Here is a 16,128-nt window from a genome sequence, read left to right on the forward strand (position 1 = left end):
TAAATAAATTTTAATCGACGGATAGTGTTGAAATTCCTAGTTTGATTGGTCTGATTAGAAAGTTTGCAGAAAATTTATTTATATGTAGATGTATATAAATTCAAACATTTTGAAATGTTTCGAAATAACTTTAATTGTGCATTTGAATCAAGTCTAAATTAAATTATCAGAATAACAACAATATTTGGCAGTTAATCTGAAAAGCTTCAATTATGAATTACATGTACAAACAAGTCCTGCTACAATCTCAGCAATGATTGAAACAAACTTTAAATTTCACATTCTGTACGTTTATTTTAAATTTACATATTGAACGTACACCTTTCGATGATGACGACAAAACTTTATCAAAGTTTATGCATTTCCCGCATGGTTTGTTGATAATTTGAAGAAAAAAAAATACAATAGTAAAAATCTGGTTTTTAATCTCAAGATGAAAAGTACAAATCATCCCGATCTTGGCCAGTTTATTTTATTCATTTACTTATTTATTTGCAAACGAATATACTCTTGCGCATCATTTAGCCAGGAAAAACACAGCCTTTATGATGTATTCTTTCTTAATTATCAGTTATTATTTCAACATGTATGGCATGGTAGATTCGATATCCCTAATAAAATAAACCGTTGAGGTTCAATGAGGAATATCTGTTAGAAACTTATGACGTTCCTTCAATTGCGGGTACTGCACGTTTTGGGCCCTAGTTGCATCATGCCTCTCCATTTTCTTTACTTGGCTATTTTTATTTATTTATTTATTTATTTATAAGATTATGAACTGTGTGGAATGCATTTGTCAAACCTTTCTGTAGAAGCACTGATATTAAAAATGTCTTATTTCATCTAAACACAATGGATAATTTTGAAACCAAAGGATGACTGCACTTAAGGAAATGCGAAATTTTCAACAAAATAAACTTTTAAAACAAACATTTTTCTTTTCATTGCAATAATTGTCAACATCCAATCTACAACTTTATGTACATGTAATTACGTTTAATAGAAGTGTGTATTTACGAAGTTCAAATCTGTTTTCAAAGGCAGGGGTCATCACAATTTCTTGAATCTCCGTTCGATAATGAGGACGCCCACTTTTTTACTGACTTTATACATAGTCAGTGCATGTTTGTCTATTGTTCTACGTTTAACAGTAGTTGTATATTTGCATAAATAACAATGTGTCAAAAGGAGATTAATAGACAAACATGCGCTCATGGTTAAAAAGAGAAAAAACTGCTTCTTCTTACATTCGCTCTCTTTGTTGTAACAAAGGGTTGTGACTTGTTGAATATTATAATTTACCACGTGATTTCTTACCTCAGGTAACTTTGTGGATACTAAATTCCGTCAAGTGACTTGTAAGGTAGCATGTTTAGTGCTAACTAGGACATTGTGTTCGAACACGTTAAGTCATCTGACATTGATATAAAATCTACTTTAATCACGTTGACATGCTCATATTGTTAATTTCGTTTTGAAATCTGTGTCAGAAGTGTATTTGTTCCATACAGCATGGAGAGAGAGATTGGAAAGAGTGATCACGTTTTTTCCAAACATGTCATTGTTATTTATCAAGTCTAATTTTAGACCCATTCTTACAATGTTAGCTCCACCTCTCATGCATATCTAATGTTCAATCAAGGGCAGGTAAGTGTAAATTCACTATATTTGGAAAGCAATAAGGACAAAAAACATCGAATTATTTTATTGTGTCACAGTCTAAAATCATTTTAAGATTTAAATTTGGTTCCAAATTGACAGGATTCTTTCATAAACATACAAAAGTGAAATAAGGTTTAGATATAAAAGCAACAGAAGCAACCGAAAAGGACCCAAAAACAGGCGTTAAGTGCAGTCATCTTTTAATGAAAATAAATAAAAGTTTTTTTTCTCGGAGACAAAAATATGCCTTAATTGTTACGATTCTGGCTTTTTCTCAATACTTTTAAAGAAAAAGAATGTTGTAAATACCAAAATCTTCTCAAGATATTCCATAAAATTGTTGCATGTAATGGTTTCAGCACCGTAGCATCGATTGTGAAAGTGTACGTCTGTGTGTGTGTGTGTGTGTGGGGGGGGGGGGGGTAACAAATCTCTGACAACAAACAGAGAATTATCTAAACTCGAAAATCCCATCGGGGGGGGGGGGGGGGGGGGGTTAGTTTCCAACGGTACTAAAAAAATTTCAATACATCTGCACAGGAGTATTTCATTTTATATGTACTGGCTGTAAAATGATCATTTTAATATTAAATAAATAGTAAAAAGAATTATGTTCGGATACTCTGTATATCAAGGGCGGCTCACATCTATTAACAAAAAAAAAATAACTATTTTTCTAGATAATATGAGATCAGGAGTCTGCATCCATGTTTCCTACAAAGTTAAATGTATATCTCTTATCAATTCAAATTCGATATACATTAGGGCACATAGCACTGTTTCCTTTTTTCCCTTTTTTTTTTCTTTCTAACGGGGGGGGGGGGTTAAAATATATACTAATTACATTTAAAAATTAAAGTAAAGAATAATTAAGTAAATTAAATAAATAAATAAACAATAAGTTTAACTACTAGTAACCTTCTTACACTTTGCGTGTAAATTAGTGGGGCATACAATGTTTTTCAAAGCAAAAAAGTTCCGTACTATTTTAGGCTCTCGATGTGACTTTTGTGACTGAAACATAAAAGTAAACTTAATGTTCCGCATTCATTCCTATTTATATATGTCACAGAAGTTTGCAGTTTATTCGATAATCATGATTTCAAATGATTTGAAATTGCCATTGAAGAAATAAAAAGGTAATTAATAATTTCTGAATTTTTGAAATGTTTCCCTTATTTAAAGTCCGAAGTGTCTGAACTCTGTAGTCCATTGTCCGCTATTCCGCAAATGTCCTATAAGCCGGTTTAAAAAATGATAAAAATGGAAATTATAAAAAAAAAAACAACGTTACATATATTACAGTTAACACTGAGTATGTACCTCGAGCAAGGATGTACTAAAAATTGTCCTATTTGACAACATTAATTTAAATGTAATATTAACCTTTGAGTACTTGTGGATAAAAGCGCTAGATTTTGTCTATTTGTACAACATTTCTTGTCAATTTCATAATTATGTTTTGCAGGGATGCAGGCCCGTAGGAAACAATTTCAGTTTGGGGGGGGGGGGGCACAGTCATACATTTTCAGTTGGGGGAGGCACTATCAACTACCAAAAATTCCTTGACAAGCCAAAAAAAAAAGGTCATCAGACGTTTTTATTGAGAGGGCACAAGCATATAGAAGCAATGTTTTCTATAGTAATCTATATGTCGGCAAAATTATTGGGGGGGGGAGGAACCCAACCCCCCCCCCCCGGTTCCTACGGCCATGGGATGTACTCTCAGTCCACAATAATTAGGAACATAAACCAACTTTTTCTTTTTGTCTTTTGTTAGTAACCTTTCTACAAACGGAAATTTACCTTTCGCTAATCCTTATTGGAGAATGCCATGACAAATGAATTTATTGATTTTTTTTGCTTTTGTCATATTGTAATTTTTGAATTTACCGGGTGGTAGTAAATACAAAAATTACAATATGACAACTCAATATGACACTTTCACCAAACATGCTGACATACAATCACAGCGTAATATAAGGAGAAAACAAAGAAACAAAGAAATGTACAATCAATTAAATGCATGGTGCATTAAGAATATACAATATTAAATATTGTATGTATACAATATTTGCAAAATCGTACTTAACCAGGTATATATTTTATAAAACTATTTTATACAACCATGTTTACTTACATATAATTATATAAAGTTATGGCTGTTCTACAGCTTGTATTTTAGTATAAAAGTACAGTTTAAAGCAAATGTTAATTTTATTTTCTTTCATGAAAAAGCAGTTAGGGTTGAAAATATAATTCTTTACAAAAAAAATTGTTACAAATATTTCAAATGTCTGGATAATTTTTTCAAATCTTTTTAAATGGAACAATCATAGATGGTATCTTATTCATTTTCTACACTTTTACTAAAATGACAAATCCTTGGGATACAAAGTTTCGAATATCTTGAAATTAAAAAAAAATGACTATTTTGCAAGATGAGGGGTTTCTACGGAAGCGTATTAGGGTCGCAGCAGTATCTTTTATTAATCTGTTTTAACAAATTACTAATTTGTTTTAACAAATTATCAATTTGTTATAACAAATTATCAGTTTGTTATAACAAATTATCAATTTGTTAAAACAAATTACTAATTTGTTATAACAGATAAGTAATTTGTTATAACAGATTAGCAATTTGTTATAACAAATTAATAATTTGATATAACAAATTACTAATTTGTTTTAACAAATTAATAATTTGATATAACAAATTACTTATTTGTTTTAACAAATTATCAATTTGATATAACAAATTATCAATTTGATAAAATAAATTATTTATTTGATATAACAAATTACTAATTTGTTATAACAGATTACTAATTTGTTATAACAAATTAATAATTTGATATAACAAATTATCAATTTGATGTAACAAATTATTAATTTGTTATAACAAATTATTAATTTGACACGATGGGTTGCCTATCGAGTTTTATAAAATATTCTGGAAAAACATTCGTTATTTCCTACTTGAAGCTATATCTGAAATATATACCGACGAAGAGCTGACTTCAACACAGAAATGTTCAGTTCTCTCTCTTATACATAAAAAAGGTATGTTCTTGTGTGTATTCTCTTAAGTGTATGTAACAGCGTCATTTTTATTTATTTTTTTCTCATTGTTATTTTTCTTCTCAATTTGAATTAATATCTGTTACTGCTGTAAATCTCCTGCATTTGTTCTTTAATTATTTTTCCTGTAAATTCAACCATATTCTGTCGTTTTTTTCTCTCTCTCATACATACATATTGTTCAAATCCATTAGACTTCTTCTGTATAATTAGAACGTCATTCATTTGTGTGAATCGACATGATTTCTGTATGTTAATTTCTAATATTAGTATTTAAGCAGCTTCTAATATTAGTTTTTAAGCAGCTTCAAACCGTGTTATGCAACTATCTAATAAGGGTCTGTCATCTTAATCATAATAATAAGGAAACGGATTAGTATAAGTTTTCAAACTTGTTTCCGAATCCTTTTTTTTTTTTTTTTTTTTTTTTGGTACTACTTACCTGTATTTTCTGCTTGACATTTTCAAAAAAAATATGGTTTAAACGAAAGCACTTTATTTTTGGTTTTATTCTTACCGAAATTGCAGGGTTTTTTTTTTATTTTGTTTTGTTTTGTTTTGTTGTTGTTGCTTTTTTTCTTCTTTTTTTAAATCTGTTTCTTGGAATAAATGTCTCTGTTAGACAATTAAAAGAATAGCTGCATCCCAGGGATTATGTAGAGGAAATACAGAATGTTGGATCCTTCATATTGAGAAAAATTCGAAGTTCCGGACAAATATGAATTCAACGTCGTCCATTCAAATTAACACTTTTTTCAAAGTCAACGTTAACACAGGGGTCAAAAGGGGAGAAGACCTAATTTTTCCTTCTTTACATGTGTAATATTTTGTGTGTATTGTTATAACAAATTATATTGCTTAACGATTTCTTGTAAAATATGTGAGTAGTCCCATACAGGCAACCAGGATACAAATTATAAATGAATTTGAAGAAACAAATGTCAAAGTTTTAAGCCAATAATAAGTTATGAAGGCTTTAGTGGGACTTTGAGGGCTTTTTTCAAAAGGCACGTATTTTGATTATAAAAATTACATACATACATGAAAAAAATAACTCAATGTATCTAAATCCAAATTTTATTAAGTACTACCCACTCAAGAATATTGTTTATTTTCGTTTTCAGAGAAGGTTATTACAGAGTGTTTATCATTTTTTCTGTGACAATTTATCTACAAATTCATTTTTGTAAATGTTGCCTTTATTGTCCCCACGTAAATTGGGGCCAAGGAGGTTCACCAGAGGAGCAGATTCAGGTTTTTGCATTAGGAACGGTGGTTTAGTTTAAAATAAGATAAGATAAGATAAGATATTCTTTATTTCCCCCAAATTAATGGAGAGTTTGTATGATCAAATAATTAATTCATGTAACAACACAATACAAAAGAGAAAACATATTTATATATGTACAATTTTCTAATAAAACATTACAGGTTTCTACAATCTATGGCAAAAAGGCTTTTGTTTTTATATACTGTTGAGGCAACGATTATCATAATACGCTTCCATTTTGTAAAAGATATTTTTTCAAAACTTGTGCCTTGAACACAACCCATTAACGATAAAAACTGTAAGTCAGGATCTTGATCTTCAAATAAAACATACTCGTTTACATCAAGTATATCTAAAATGTCCTCAAACATAGTTTCTCTGTCGTCTAATAATGTAAAACAACTTAAGATCAAGTGCATATTATAGTTACTTGTTAGCTTATTACAAAGTTGACAAAATTTATAAACAATTTTCATCGATGAAACCTGAATCAAAAAATTGATTAACAGTCTTTTTGAGGGATCCTCTCTAGCAATCTGCCACAATTTATTTGGGTTTAACATGGTATGTATTTTACTGAAAAAAGACATATCAGGATCTCCAGACAGAGCAGCACGCCATTGTTTTTCCTCTGCTGACCATATTGTTTTGATAATCATTTTTGAAAATTCCTTTTTGCTGTATATAATACTACAATTATTTTCAAACACATCTAAGAGCTGGTATTTGTTAGCAGTTTGTAATATGTTTTTGGTTGCAAAAATTTTTTCAGATACATGAACATCAGAAATAAACTTATAGATCTGATAATGTACAGAGGTTTGTTCTGACCTATGGAGTCTACCTAAAAAAAGTAGGCGACATTTATAAATGTAACCCTGTATAGTCCACAGACCAATATTTGAGATGCTTGAAAGTGACGGAGAAAACTTTGAAAATCCTTGAATTATTCTGGAGAAGTGTCTTTGTACATATTCAAGTTGTTGCATGTCTGTTAGTGACAATGACGGCCAAATCTCGCAGGAGTAGAGGGCAGACGGTAGTACGACCCGTTTCCATATTTTTGCAGATACAACGGGATGAATGTCAGAGTTATTAACACCAATAGAATATAAAGAGTGGATTTTTGATCTAGCAGTTTTGCACACTCGTTCTATAAGTTTGTCACTTTTCATGTTGGCCTGGAGAAGGCAACCAGCATATATTGTATTTTCAGACTGAGGTATTTCACTACCAAAAAGCGTAACGCTACAAGATAAGGAACATTTTTGTGTTTTCCTAAATACAATAAAGACACTTTTACTAGGATTATAATGGAGTCTCCAAGTAAATGCATAGTTTTCTACATGGTTGAGTAAACACTGTAAGGATCTTGGTGAATTGCTCATTAGAGCAGCTTCTAAGAATAAGCAATTAGGAACCAAAGAATTTGATACATTGTATTTTTATAACAATAATGTTTGACAGTGAAAACTCTAAGTGCTAAAAGATGTAAATCCAGTTTTACATATTAGTCAAAAGCTGTAGCTGCAGAGCTTATATATTTATTGTTTTCACAAATCCAACTTATAATAAGATTTCTGATCTGATCTGACTTCCGTAGATCTGTATACACCATCACTTTATCAAAAATAGTAATTTATTAAAACAAATTACTAATTTGTTATATCAAATTAATAATTTGTTAAAACAAATTAATAATTTGTTATAACAAATTAGTAATTTGTTATAACGAATTACTAATCTATTATATGAAATTATTAATTTGTTATAACAAATTGATAATTTGTTATATCAAATTGATAATCTGTTATACCAAATTACTAATCTGTTATACCAAATTACTAATCTGTTATAACAAATTAATAATTTGTCATATCAAATTATTAATTTGTTATAACAAATTAGTAATTGGTTATAACAAAGTACTAATCTGTTATATCAAATTGTTAATTTGTTATAACAAATTGATAATTTGTTATATCAAATTGATAATCTGTTATAAAAAATTACTAATTTGTTATATCAAATTATTAATTTGTTATAACAATTAGTAATTTGTTATAACAAATTACTAATCAGTTATATCAAATTGTTAATTTGTTATAACAAATTGTTAAAACAAATTAATAAATTGTCAAAACAAATTAATAATTTGTTAAAACAAATTAAAAAAAGATATTGCTGCGGCTCTTATACGCTTCCGTAGGTTTCAGTTTTTCATGGGAGAACTCAAGCCCACATAGGATGGTCAAAAATAAAGTAGATCTTATGGGTTTTTCCATTAATTCTATTTTTAACTCATGGGGATTTTCATACGTTATTAGACATATCACGGAAATCAGGTAAGTTTTATGTAATTGACATAAGATATTAACTGTTAAATTAAACGGTAAATCTGCAAAATTATATTTACCTACATTTTTAGAACGGTAAAAGTTTAACAACTTTGCATATTTTTTAAAAAAAAAAAAACCTTTGCAAAGAAAACAGTAATGCTATCAAAATATATCTAAATCTACACGACATTCAAACAGATACTAGTAGTAATTCTAATTCTCATAATTCATGTCAGGATGTGTTTAATAACTTCTTTCATTTTCAGAAGTGTATTCGAGCATTAGAATGGATCACATTCCTCGTCTATCTGAGGTCCTGTATGTGGGTCTGTGTCGTGAGATAGGGACACCGACAGACGTAGCCATAAGAAGGGACGTGAAGGACATGGAGGAGATGATAGAGAAACCTCTACAAATATATATTGAAATTATATATATGTATACTGGTAGTTACAGGGAGGGTTTCAGGTTTGACTCCTCCGATTGGGATGTGATGTTTTGGAAACATAATCATAAAATGATAAGCAAAGTTTCTCAGTTCAGCATTTACGATGCATCAAAACATACCATTATCCTGATGGAGGACACTGATACACCCCCTGGATTTGTCATTTTAAAACTTCTAACACAGCCAAAGGATATATTTATCACTTCAGCACTTGTTTCCTTGAAGGGAATAGGTTATCTTTCAAATTTGTTATGGAGAGAAAACTGTTTGCAAATCACTAGGGAAAACATGGGATATCACACTGTCGAAAGTCATGGTCCTTGTTCAACTGGTTGCCTTGGAAATATTGAAATTGATCTTGCTTTTTGTCTTAAAAGTATACACTGGACAAAAATAACAAGTACTTGGATTGAATGATCTCTTAATTACAACTGGCCTCCTGCATATGTATTACATGAAATTCTGAAGAACGGCTATCACTGTGTTCCGATTGGGAATAATATTTTATCTCCATTTTATGAATTAGAGTGGAGATTATCATTTTCTCAAGCCGAACAAAAATTAGTGTGTACCATGAACCATACCCAATTTTTATGTTACGGACTTCTGAAAATATTTCTAAAGGAAGTAATCAAGGACAGTATTGACGAACCATTACTTTGTTCTTATCACATCAAAACCACAATGTTTTGGATAATACAGTTGGAAACTATTCAATGGTGCCCAAACAATTTACTGAATTGTTTCTGGAAATGTTTCAAATATCTCGTTCATTGTGTTTACCGTGGCGTGTTTCCCAATTTTTTTTATTCCTCAAAATAACATGTTTTTAAACAAAATAATTGGATCTGCTCGTGGTTTTCTATTCGAACAACTTAATCAGTATTACAGAATGGGAGTGTCTTGTCTTCTTCTTAGTCCGACTCTCAGATCAATCCTGGAACCAGCTCTAAGAACTCCGTCATTTGCTGTGCATTTTCTCGAGGGACATGTAAAATCTGATGTAGAAATAGATTATCATTGCAGGTTTGAAATATTTTCTCTTTCGTTTTCAAACATGACTTATCAAGAAATGTTTACACAATTGAAATCGATAGAAAGATTATTGCAATTTTTATTTTCGCCATGCCAAACACTAACATTACAATGTTGTACAGCTCAAATTCTTATTGACATGGTGTTCATTGCGGCACACAGTTCTTCCTGCAATACTCATAAAGAGATGTTTGCTTTAGAAAGAACTTTTTGTAACATACTGAAACTGGCAGGAAGTATAGGTTGTGTTTCTGATTTACTGTATTTAGCTTTGTATTACTATAGAATTGGTAGATATCATGGAACGATTAGGTTAATTCATTTCATTAGAAAAAGACTTTCACAGCCTTTCATCTTCTATAATCTTCGAGACGAACAGAGATATAAATCTGTATGTAGACTGTCTCCGTCTGGACGAATGAAAATGGCATGGGCAAAGGACCTAGTCCTTAATGTGGGTGTTCTATATATTCCAGAATTATTATTAGAACAACAAGAAGCCAAGAACAGTGGAGAGCTCTCTCTATTTATATCTCCATTTCTTACACTAGAATGGTTGTCCGTGTTATCTTACTACAGACTTGGGAATCGGCCTCAATGTCAACAGTCACTGTCGGACTTAAAAACACTGCTGTTGTATGATGACGGGAGACATATACCTACACATCACAGAGATCTAGCCTGGCAGATACTGGGAATCTGTCAGCACCTTGTGGGGGACTTACTTGGGGCATTACAGTCTTATCAAGAGTCATTAAAAAAGGAGCCATGCCACCGAATACAGGAAGCTACAGAAGCTAGAATAAAATATACTGAAATGCAACTTCACAGACACATTCTGTAATCGGACATATTTATACAGTTCTCTGTCGTAAAGGCATATAGGACCTCAAGAGGTGGTGCACTTAAACTATAGAAAAAGATATTTCAAAAAAAAATCTGTGACATATTGGACATTCAGCAATTTTATTCAAAAATTTATTCAGTGTAATCATTTATTTTCTATGCAAGCATAATTATTTGAATGTTTTAGTCCGGTCAAAATATGTGTATTGGCTATATCATTATTAACACCCTGTATACAACTTTGAATTCTGTTGCTTTGTAAACTTTGAGACTATTTCATCATTGTGAATTAATCAATTAATCACAAAATTAGTTTATCATATTCAAAAGAAATTCAAACAACTTTTTCTTGGTGATAGCAGGAGTTTCTCCTCCATTAGGTGAAACCTTTAAGGATATGAACAACAGATTGGATTTTAAAAAAATCTAAATTTAAATTGCTAGAGGAAGGGGTTAAAAGTTCTTAAAGTTTAATTGTGCATATTTAACAATATAATTGAAATAATTGGTAATTGAATTGTTTTTGTTAAACATAAACAAAAGAAATATTAGGTAATAAATACTCAATATATTTATTATTATAATAAATAATCAAGAATAATACTTCTGAATAATAAGTAAAGTTTCATCACATTAAGTTTTAAAGGGGTTGGAGGAGAAAGAGATGCCCTTGATAAGAATCAAGTTTTTTTTGTCATAATTGAACTTTTGATCTCGCTCCTTGGTCAGTATATTTGAAAGAAAATAATTTTGGTTGTAACTCGTCATTTGATTGGATAAAAATTAGTTTATATCGTATAATCAGTGTTGCCTTCTTCGGTCACAATGAATTACGTCAAAAACGTATCAATCAGCTTGTCCTAATGTTAAAAATATGTTCAATACGAAGGTATTTTTGAAGGAGAAATTAGTTTTTTTCTGCACTTAATGATGGAAAATAAAATTGCAAGGAATAAATTTAATAGCTACCCAAGTTATACAGATATAACCTGGGTTGGAACTGCTTACGAATGTTTATTAATATAAAGCGTAAACTGCCAAAACCCAGGTTATATATTGAAGTTCTCTGAAGACCAAAACTTCTCTACGGTATGTCATATTTTGCTATTATCTGTATACACCAAAACCTTAAATGAGTGAGTTTTATTTCTTTATTTCTTTATTTTTAGTACTTGGTGTTCACTCTACTCTTTAGCCATGGAGAGGAGGCACGTAGTATCGGGGCGGGGGGGGGGGGGCACGACCCTACTGCTTTCCATAATGTTTTACTGTCAATTTAGTATGAAAATAATCATTTAAAGATCGGTTGCCGCCTCTCCACTTTTCTGGTTGCATAGTCAAGTCCTCTCTTGTTAGTTTATTGAAATAAATCTTGTTGTAAAAAGTAAGATCCCCCATCTCTCCAGGAAAAAGGATTTTTCATCAAAGATTTGATAGGTAAGTTGTCAATAATTTTCCTTCCTTTTCTCTTTTTCAAAATACTACGAGTCTAGAGAGTTCTCCATACAGTGGAACAAGCAAAATATACAATACATTAGAAAAACCAACAAATAAAATCACGTAAATTGTGATATTTTTAGATTCTTTTGACCAAAGAAGATGTAATGAAATCTAACAACATGTTATTGTCTGTATTCTTTTTGCGTTTATTAAATAATATATACATTGAAGACAAAACTATAAGATCCAAATGAATTATTTCTCCACTTTCAAAAAAAGCGTAATGCATACATGTTATGCAAAAAATATAATGAATCAATCAATTATCTAGTACAATGTAAATTTACAACGTTTATTTCTTAACCATTTGTTTGATGTTCGTTCAATATATATGTCAAGCATATGAAATATTAGCAGCAACTTTACCGCACGATTAAAAATAAATATTCATCATTTAATCTACATGCATACATGTTAAATTCTTAGGTCGAATAATTGTATGTTATCTAGCATTGTTCACCGAAAATATATCTTACAATAAAATATTTTTAAAAAAAAAAACAACTAAATAATATATAATAAAAGGAATTATAATAAAGTTTTCCAACTCAAACAAAATACAGATTTATTAATGGAAAAAAAATAAACTTATATTCAAGAAAACATTCTCAATCATTGGGTTACAATAACACTCCCCAGTTGGTTAAATGTAATGTTTTATTTTAAAAATATTTCTATGTAAATAAAACAATAATTTCCTTTTTAACTTTTCATGGTGTTTTGCATCTCAGAACACAGTTATATACTTTACTGTGATCTTAATAAACAATAAAATTAGAACTTTAATCATACTTTAACTAAAGCATTTGATTCTCACCCTACTTAACCTTAAATCCGAATTTCTAAAAATGTTTGGGACAGAGTTGTTTCAATTTCTATGGAATAGTAAAATACATAAGATAAAGAAAAATGTTATAATTCAGGACTATAAATTTGGAGGATTGAAAATGATAGATTACACAGAATTCATTTCTGCTCTTAAATCAAGTTGGGTTAGAAGACTTATTCACTCAGATGCAAACTGGGTAAAGCTGTTTAAAGTTGAACTACAAACAGACATAAGAAGCCCTATAGATAGGAAGCTCAGATTACATTCTTAATTTAACAAAGAAACCAATCAATGATTTAAGAAAGAGGTCCTTAATCCCCAGGTAAGATTTATAAATATACACCAAGAAAACAGAAAGGTGCTATCAGATCATATATGGAACAACCTACGCATAATTATTAACAAAGAATCTTTTTTCTGGAAAAACTATTTTGATGAAGCCTTTGTCTTTTTAAATGACCTTTTTTGATAATGATGGTAATTTTTTAAGTTTTTAGTAAATTCAAAAATGAAAACAAATTTTGTTGAATATTATAATCTGAAGAGAGCTATATTAAGAAGACTTATGTATGCAAGAATAGAGGAAATTAAAAGATTAAAGATTATTGGACCAAATATTCAAATCTCTATTTTTATAATCTATAGAAATAATAAGGGGTGTAAGAATATGTACAAGATATTTATCAATAAAAAGAAAGAGCCAACCAGTTCTCTTTTAAAATGGAAGGTAAACAATACTGTATACAGGGAAATTTTCGCCCCGTTTTATTTTCGCCCCTTTCGCCCTCGTCGCAATTGGGCGAATTTAAAACGGGATGAATTCAAAGAAAAAAGCATTATTTCTTAAACAGAACTGTGCCTGGGCGAATTCAAAAAGAGGCGAAATCGTTTGCATGTGTAAAAGGGCGAAAAAAAGATTAGGCGAAAATAACCCTGTATACAGTATTTTCTTTAGTGAAGCAGATTGGAATGAAAAATTTGAACTTCCCTTCAAAATAACTCATGAATCTAAATTTCACTGACTTCAATTTCAAACATTACACAGAATTATCCCAACAAATTATTCTCTTTTTAGATTGAAGATTTTGTTTAATAAATATTATACAATATATTCAAATTTATGCAGAGTTCAATAATTTTTTTAGCTATAATAATTTTACACATTGTATATCCGACATCATTTACAAAGAATCTTTTACACTACCATCATTTCATACAAACATGTTAATCAAGAAAAATGATATCATTAATAATTTCCAAACATCTGTAAAAATCTTATACATGAGAAACAAGCAATAACAAAAGAAAAAAAATAAATTCAAAAAATCTTGCAGGCTGGTATTATTGTTATGTAAATATTTCCTAAGTTTTTATGTTTCACATTCGTATATATAAAAAACAACAAAAAATAGGGGAAGATAGATTAAAAAAAATAAATGAAAAAATGTATTCATTACAGCAACTTAAAGAGAGCGTCAATATCTTATATTACACATTTAGTGGTCCAATTATAGACTTCAAACAAACTAAATATTAAGCTAAATACATGCAAATAAGAATTCAACATTTGCTATAAAAGATATTTTCGACAAACTTAATTGTTCGTTTAAAAATTTTTTGTTAAATATCTATTTTATTTCCCCCCTTGAATTGGCAATTTGGAATTGTACGAGTAGATTGGATTTGATTTCAATTTTAAAGGAAGCATTGATACTTAAATTATTTACTTTTGCATTTTGATATTTAACGTTGTTTGTCGTTTTCCATATAGTATATTATTCCCGATAGAAACACAATGATAGCTGTTCTTCAGAATGATTTGCAGGGGTGTACTCTCAGGCCACAATAATTAGCAACATAAACTAAAGAAACTGGGGGGATAAGCCGAGCCATATGCCTACATAACGATCGATAAAAAATCAGTAAATTCATTTTTTAAAAAATTCATTTTTTGTTGAATAAATGTAATGCTTATTACCATTTGCATACAAATTAAAAAAAAAAACCTGAATACTGTAACAGCGAAAATGATTCTGATTAACACAAAAAATGGCATCACGCTCAATTTTCACAAAAAGTGATATAACTACATTTTTTAAATAGAGTGGGTCGTCGTACTATTTTTTGAGAACGATTAATGAAAGGCAATGGAAAGATGTTGCTTTCTACACTTGCAAAAATTTTGTACGAAGATCCACTCTACAAAAAAATTAAGTTAATTTACTTAAATTTTCAACATGGCCTTAAAAAATTCTAAGTCCAAATGCGCTTGCTAAATATAGAGAACTGTATGCTATTTAAATGGGTATGTATATGTGACTCCGTGGTATAGTGGTTAGCGAGGAGCTCTTTAAAGGGACGTTTATTGAGGAAAGTGTTCGAGTCATGATTTTTTTTATTTTGGGGGGAGGTGGTTAATCTTGTTTTACTTTATAAAAAATGTCTATAGGAATAACATATTTTTCACTGGAAATAAAAAAATATATATATGAAGTAATGAACTCATTTACAGTAAATTATTTAAAATGCCGGATAAAAATTATAATAGATATTTGAATACTTTTATTCCCGTTTTTATTTATTTTTACTACAAGCGCTTCTAGATCACCACTATCATTATATACAATGTTAACATTTTTATAATATCTCCACAATAAGTGTTAACACTCAATATGCAGATTAATTAATAGAAGTCCCTACCCATGTTAGACACTTGTGACAGTAAATGAAAGTCAACTGTTTAGCTTGTTTAGAATATAAATATGATTTTGAGAACTACTGTAAACATTAAAATGCTTAAGTAAATTCGAACAATTGAGAGATTTTTTTCCAATAAATGTTCTTGCATAGCCGAAAAATGGGCATGGGCACATGGCTCGTTTTATTCCCCCAGATTCTTTGGCCGTTGTTAATATTGATTCTACAAACAAACAGTTTCCTTTAGCTAATCTTAATTGGAGACTGAGAATGCCATGACAAATATATATATTGATTTTTTCCTTACATACAATCACAGGAGAAAACCAAGAAATGTACAATAGTTAAATGCATGGTGTATTAAGAGCATACAATATTGTATATGCAAAATTGCACTAATACATTTTATACAACTATTTTA

The sequence above is a fragment of the Saccostrea echinata genome, unplaced genomic scaffold (assembly GCF_033153115.1).
Source record: "Saccostrea echinata isolate AGI-Se365-2 ecotype Australia unplaced genomic scaffold, CSIRO_AGI_Sech_v1 ptg000022l, whole genome shotgun sequence".
In the NCBI taxonomy this organism is placed as follows: domain Eukaryota; kingdom Metazoa; phylum Mollusca; class Bivalvia; order Ostreida; family Ostreidae; genus Saccostrea; species Saccostrea echinata.